The sequence below is a fragment of the Ipomoea triloba genome, chromosome 3, assembly GCF_003576645.1.
Source record: "Ipomoea triloba cultivar NCNSP0323 chromosome 3, ASM357664v1".
Lineage (NCBI taxonomy): Eukaryota > Viridiplantae > Streptophyta > Magnoliopsida > Solanales > Convolvulaceae > Ipomoea > Ipomoea triloba.
Window position 1 is genome coordinate 23103496 of NC_044918.1, and position 7391 is coordinate 23110886.

General features: G+C 34.3%; 1 long non-coding RNA gene across 1 annotated transcript; it reads right to left on the minus strand.

The window, feature by feature from the left end:
- Nucleotides 1-1582: 1582 nt before the first annotated feature.
- On the minus strand, nt 1583-3524 carry LOC116014145. Its single transcript, XR_004097351.1, has 3 exons — nt 3175-3524; nt 2985-3097; nt 1583-1865 (listed from the first exon to the last, which is right to left on the minus strand). It is a non-coding gene; the product is annotated as an uncharacterized LOC116014145 (long non-coding RNA).
- Between the last annotated feature and the right edge of the window lie 3867 nt (nt 3525-7391).

Here is a 7391-nt window from a genome sequence, read left to right on the forward strand (position 1 = left end):
CTCTCAAAAAGTATTGGAGAAATAATTAACCATTTTGGTCCCTCAATTATTTTCCAACTGTAAATATAGTCCATAATTTTTAATTTCAGCTAATTTAATTATCGAATTGTTTAAAATTTCGTCAATTAAACCCTTCAAAGATCAAATGACGAAATTTTAAAAATGAGAAAATTACCATTTTGGTCTCTCGAAAGAGTTTAATTGACAAAATTTTAAACAATTCGATGATCAAATTAGTTGAAATTGAAAACTAAAGACTATATTAACAGTTAAGAAACAAATAGAGGAACCAAAATAGTGATTTTCCCAACATATTTTCCTATAAACTATGAACCAAACAAGCCACAAATCTTTTGTCAAATTCAACACTATTTTAGTCACAACAAGTAGTGTTGGGATCAAAATTCGAAATTCGGCCTAGCACAGTAGCACCCTCACACCGGGAAAAAACTATTCCGAGGCCCATCAAATTAAAATTAAAAAAAAAAAAAAAAAAAAAGGCCTGATAGGCCTAACACAACAATGTTGGAACAAAAAGAACAAATTTACAACTATCGAATGAACAAGGCCCAATAATGGAGCCCATCAAATTTCCAATTCTTCTCCCAAATCCAATCTCCAATTCTGTCAAATTTAGTAATATATTTTAGACATCAAAATACTTTGAATTGATTTTAAGAACAAAGAAGCAAAAATCAAAATGTTGATTTACTTTTGGGTGTAAAAATAAAAACATGTAATTACTACTATACAACTTATGGGTTAGGTTTAATTTGGAATGTCGTTTTCTGTTACAAAATGTAGTAGTAAATATCCCTCCACTAAGGTTCAAACACATGACCTCTCATTTGAGGGAGTCACTTTGTGCCACTAGACTACAAGGTCTTAGCATATTGAAAATTAAGTTGTTTATTTCATCATTATTCCCAATTATTATACTCCGTATAAAGAAAAGAAACAAATTGTATTAAACTAATAAATAAAATGGTTTGGTTTTGATTTTTAACTAGAATAGTCTTCAAGTGATACTCTGGATAATTTTTATGCACAATATTGTTTTATCACTTGAAGACTATTCTAGTTAAAAATCAAAACCAAACTAATATTTTAAGTTTAAATTAATTCAAGTTGATTATGGAGCCACAAAACAACTGCAATTAATCATTTCGATGGAAAAAACACTCTCAAGTCCTAAGCAGTCGGAGGTACAAGACCTCTTAGAACGGAGTACTGAAAAGATAAAGATGTCCCTGCAGGGGGTCGGTGTAGACAACAGGGATACGATGCATGCGGTCAGAAGGTCACCGGTGAAATCGGAGACAATGAACCAGCAGGCGACTGCGGCGGGTTCTTAAAAGTGGGCTCTGCGGCGGGTTCGGGTTCGACCCGTGCGAATATAGGCCACCCGAAAATTTTCGGGTGCTCACTTTCCAAGCCCGAAAACCGAACCGAAAACTTTCGGGTTTTTTCGGGTTCGGGTGCTTCGGGTCGGTTTCTGCGCGGGTCGGGTATGAAAACCAGAAAAGTATAATACTCCTAAAAATCTTGACATTTTAAATGTTACACAGGAAAATTCTGAGAATAAACCCAAAATTATAAATCCAATAAAATAATATTAATAATAATAAACCATGACAATAATTACAAGATTCTACCTGCCTACCGTAAAACTAAGTTAATTACAAGCACAAGACAAAAATTAAATACTCCTTAAAACATAGTGAAATATGGTTGGGGGTAATGCCAATCATCTTAGTACATTTAGTTTGCTCCCGATTTGAATAAGCAAAAATTGATCCAATGACTCTTCAGTCTTCACCAATGGTCTGGGTCTGACTATTCATTTGTCTTCTTCGAATTAGGACCTACAACAATAAAAAAAGATAATTTAATTCTAATTATGATAAGATACTATACTTACAAACAAACATACCAAAACTTATGGAATAGCATAAGCAATGACCTAAGTTAGTGCCAATGTAACACAAATAGTAAAAAATCAAAGACTATCAAACCTCCATACATAGATTTAAATATAACAATTCAACTTTAAAATAAAAGGAAAAAATATTATTTCTTGCATCAAATCTCCATACACCAGTTTTAACACACAACCATAGTCTTTGATAAAGTCTAATATTTTTCAGGAACCTACAAATTGTTAAACTTACAAAACATGAAGAAATAAACACTAAAATTTGGTAAACTCCCTCACTCACTGAATGTTACCAACTAACAATTTACAACAATTAGATTTTTAAGTGTTTAAACCCAAAACTAATACACATAATTACAATTTACAACAAACATTCTACAGAAATTAATACACATAATTACCCACAAACTGATACACATAACTCCTATATTACTCCGTACTATATTAGGCACACAAACTATTAAAATTCAAACACACAAACTATTTAAAATCAAACACACAAATTATGCACACACTGTTTAACTCATAAAAAGAAAATAAAATATATTCTGTATGTTAAAAAATGTTACAATTTTTATTACTTTCCCAAATCTTAAATAATATATATACATTAACTACCTAAGTCACAATTTTTTAAAAAATGTTAAAAATAACTTTTCAATAAAAAAAATCCAAAAAAATTTAAGTAAACTTTTCAATATATATACATAACTACATAAGTCACATTTTTTTTTAAAATGTTAAAAACAACGTTGCAGTAAAAAACAAAACCAAAAAAATAATTAAGTAAACTTTTCACTATATGAAGTATGAACATCTAATGTCTAAACACACAAAAAATATTAAAAGTATAGAACTATTCAGCAACAAATCCAATAAATTCAAGAATACACAAAAATACATATATATATTGTCATAGGGGGAAAAATTTTCTGAAAAAAAAAACAATTATAAACAAATTTTTGGCATGAATACAAAAGGGAAATTTTTTTAAAAACTATTTAAAGATTAAAGCTTCTGAAGAAAATAAAAATAAAGTAAATGATACCTATTAGGTTTTCATGGCCAAAGGCTCTGACGGCGTCCTTTGAGTAGCGGACTGGTGGACGGCAGTCACAACTCATAAGTCAAGTTGAAGCCCCAAAGGAGATCTAAGGTTTCCTAAATAGAGAGTTGAGAGAATGAGCGATAGAGAGGTGAGAGGCGACTCAAAGTTCAAGCGAGAGAAAGGGACTCACCGGGAGTGACTAAGTAACTAAAGCAAAGGCGAGACTTGAGAGAGCGGAGGGCGTAGAGCCGGAGCCGCCGGGGTGAGAGTCGGAGACGCCAATGTGAGATTCGGAGACACCGATGTGAGATTCGGAGACGCCAGTGTGAGAATCGGAGATACTGGGCGGGGTGAGAATCTGAGACGCCAAGGTGAGAATCGGAAACGTGGAGGGTGAGAAGCGGAGCCGCGGAGAGTGTGTGAGAGGTGAGAGACGAAGACTGGAGAAGGTGAGAGGCACGGAGAGTGAGGGATGAGATCTGAGAGATAGAGAGAGTAGAGTGGAGAGGGGATCGCAAGAGAGAAACAGAGAAAGAAGAGAGAAGGAAAGAAGTGAGAATGAGAGGAGGCGGAGGAACTGAGGAAGTCTGAAACCCTAAATCTATTATTTATAGTACCCATATATTTCGGGTTTCGGGTCGAATCCGAATCTAATTTTTCAAAACCGATACCCGAACCGAAGAATACCATTGCAGCCCGAAATGTGCCCAGCCCTACCAACATGCCCTGTAGTTACTCAACCAACTCAGCTACTCAAACTATTAGTAATTTATACATAAATATAAGTGTATATGTGTGTGTGTGTGTGTGTGTATATATATATATATATATATATATATATATATATATATATCATATAGAGGACTACGTTCAGGTGCGAACTACTTGTCGAAGAGAGAAGTGAGAACGCATGTCATCCGTCCAGTGTCCAGATCTAACATATCAGAAACACTGATTTAAAAAAACGCAGTGACATTTTCGTAAATAATTGAACACGAAATGCAAGTAAATTGTATGTAGCAGTTTCATATAGTGAACCTAAGTGCAAATAAATTGTATTACAAGTGCAAGTAAATTGTACACTGAGCATCAATACTAAGTGCACATAACGTTATAATTAGGTGAACCTAGGTGCACGGATGTTAAGAAGGTAAATTACTTGCACTTGTAAGTGATTTTACTTACACATTTTACGTGCAAATGTGCACCAAGTACTTGCACTTATAGCACATTTGCTTGCACCAAAGTTTGAGTTATTTATGAAAATTCCACCGCGGCGTTTCTTTAAAATTACATCTGATTCTTTGATCTAGACATGTGGACGGCTGTGAATCGTTCTTATTTCTCTCATGGACGAGAGTTTTCACCTGAGTGCGTCCATATGTATGTATGTATGTATGTATGTGTGTGTGTGTGTGTGTGTGTGTGTGTGTATGTATGTACACATACATACATACATACATACATACATGCGCGCGCGCACACACACACACACACACAATTTAATGCGATAAATGTATATATATATATACATACATATATATTTGTAAGTTTTAGCTGCATATGTAGTTCTTCCTCGTGCCCAAATGTGTGTTATTTTTGTCTTTGTAATCAATGCTCATCCTAGCTGTAGGCATGAGGTTTTATTCTTGTATAGTGGTCGGACTTCTCGTCGTGAGGATCTATGTTCTTTGGCTCCTGGTCCGAAGGTTTTCGTGGGTGATTAATATGTGGTCTTGTATATATATTAAACTCCCAAGAACGTACTAAGGACCAATTGCACCAACTAGGGTGTTTGCCTCGCCTTACACCACTGTGAGTTTACGTGTAATTTTGATTCAATTGATTTTTTTTATGTTGTGCGATGTTGCCGATTATCATCCTTGGTGTTTTTGTTTTCTTAACAGCTTAACACTGTTGTGTTGGCCAAAGAAATAGACAATCAGAGATTGGCTTGGTTTTCGAAGGCTATGGGGGCTGATTTTGTTGCTCGTTACACTTCGGTGCTCACCATTTATTTCATGTGTGCCCATTCGTTTATGTTTGTGTACCCATTTGTGTTTGAACGTGTGCACATAGGATTTAATCCCTTTATTCTATTGGTGTATTTGTGCCCATACCGATGTAACCATTGTGCTTTGTGCCTCAACTATTATTTCCTATTCTTCAAAGCAATCATTTCTTCCTCTTGTGTGTCAACTTTGTGACTGAGCGGCTTGCAATTATTAATAATTTCGCTTCCACTCATCCCACTACGTTGAAATATGGTGATACCTAGTACTGTCAAAGCGGATCGGGTCGCCCCATTAGGCTTGTCCCGCCAAAGGCTAGGATTCCTACAACCCTAGCCCGCCCCACGCATGTTGGCCGGCCCCGCGGGCTTTTAAAAATATAAATAAAAAGTAAAAAATAAAGATATATATTATATATTATATTATGTTTATATAATATAATATATATATAAACTTAGTGTTCTATGCGTGTTTTGTGTACTCACAAAACATTACGTTTTTATATTATATATATATATATATATATATATATATATATATATATATAGGACTTGGTCCGCGGGTTGACTCGCACCCTGCGTGCAATGATTATTGTATGGACCATACTATGAAATAATGTACATTCAATATAAAAATAATAAACTTTTGGTATATTAAAAATGTACATTGTATTTAGAGGATGTACATTTTTTGTGTAATGAATGTACATTATATTATATAATGTACATTCAGTACACAAATAATGTACATTTAGTATATTAAAAATGTACTTTTCGTCATGGTCCACACAGCACTATGTGGACCATGATCCACACTCCACACAATAATTTGCCGCCCGCGTGGGCTAACTCGCGCTAGTTGCAGGCCTTAGCGGGCCAAGCCCGTTATGCCCGCTCTTTCGCTGGTCATTTTTGTGTAGCCCTAACCCGCCTCACGTGGGGTGAGTGCAGGCCAGTCTGCGGGCTTCATCCCACTTTGATAGTACTATTAATACCCCAGAAAATCTTGTATGTATTATCACTGGTGTGATTGTAGTTTTTTTTTTTTTTTTTTTTTTTTTTTTTTTTTTTTACGGTTTCATCTTTTAAAGATGTTATATGTATGTTTTCTGTAGAAATTGTTGTTGCATGAATATCTCAAGTCGATTGGTGAGGGTTTCAAGTCTAGTGAGTATCTTAATCTGGAGACCAAAAGGATGCTAATGAAGTGGCAGGACACTAAGAACAAGGTGGATTGTGGAGTGTATGTTATGCGGCACATAGAAAGTTATGTTGGGGAAGGTGTTGGAAGATGGGATTGCGGTCTAGCTATGGGAGATAAATTGGAACTTAATTGGTTACATTTGCATTATATGAAGGAGATTTGCATAGTTGGTGTAAATGTACATCGTACGAGAAATGCGACACGTGCGTTACGCTTTCTTTTTACTCCTTTGCCTCCCCTAGGATTGATTTCTTCATGGCATAGTATGCAGTTTGTTATATTTGTTTAGGTGGTTGGTCTTATGTAATGTTTCTACCGTGTTGACATCCTATCATGGCAGTTGTCTCAAATTTGATAACTAGTACTCCCTCTGTCCCATTTTACCTGTCTTACTTTCCTTTTTAGTTTGTCTCATAATGTTGTCCACTTTCCTAAACTAATCACTACTATCATTCTACTTTTCCAAATTTGCCCTTATATTTATTTCATACTTTTATGATAATTTATTATACTTTGTTGTAGTAAAAATGATAAGACTATTTTTACTCATTTACATACTTTTCTACTCTTTATTTAACCAACCAAGATGCTCCGTAATTTTGTTCTTGAATTTTAATTTTTCATTCTTGATGAACTAAATTAAGGAAAAAATGACGAAATCAATAACCGATATCGAATCGATAATATATATTTTTTTGTTTTTGGTCAATTATAAAAATGACGAAACCAATAACTGATCTCGAATAATTGATATTTTTTTTTGTTTTTGTTTTTGTTCAATTATAAAAATGATGAAATTAATAACCGATATCGAATCGATAATTTTTTTTTGTTTTGTTTTTGGTCAATTATAAAAATGACGAAATAAACAACTGATATTGAATCGATAAATTTTTTGGTCAATTATAAAAATGACGAAATCTGTTGGTCCCGATAGGGTGGGAAAGTCTAGAGGGGGGGGGGGGTGAATAGACTTTTCAAACAATTTAAAATATTATAACACTTTAGTAATTTCAACTCTAGGTAACAAGCATGAAACAATAAATCAAATAGAGTTCGCAGCGGAATAATGAATGGAAAAGTTCTATAATCAAGTTTACGTAAAAATGAAGAGCTTTGGTACATGCAACACGTTAGAAGCTTTTGGAATAGCTCAAATAATAAATATGAAAAGTTTGGCTTGCATGCAGAC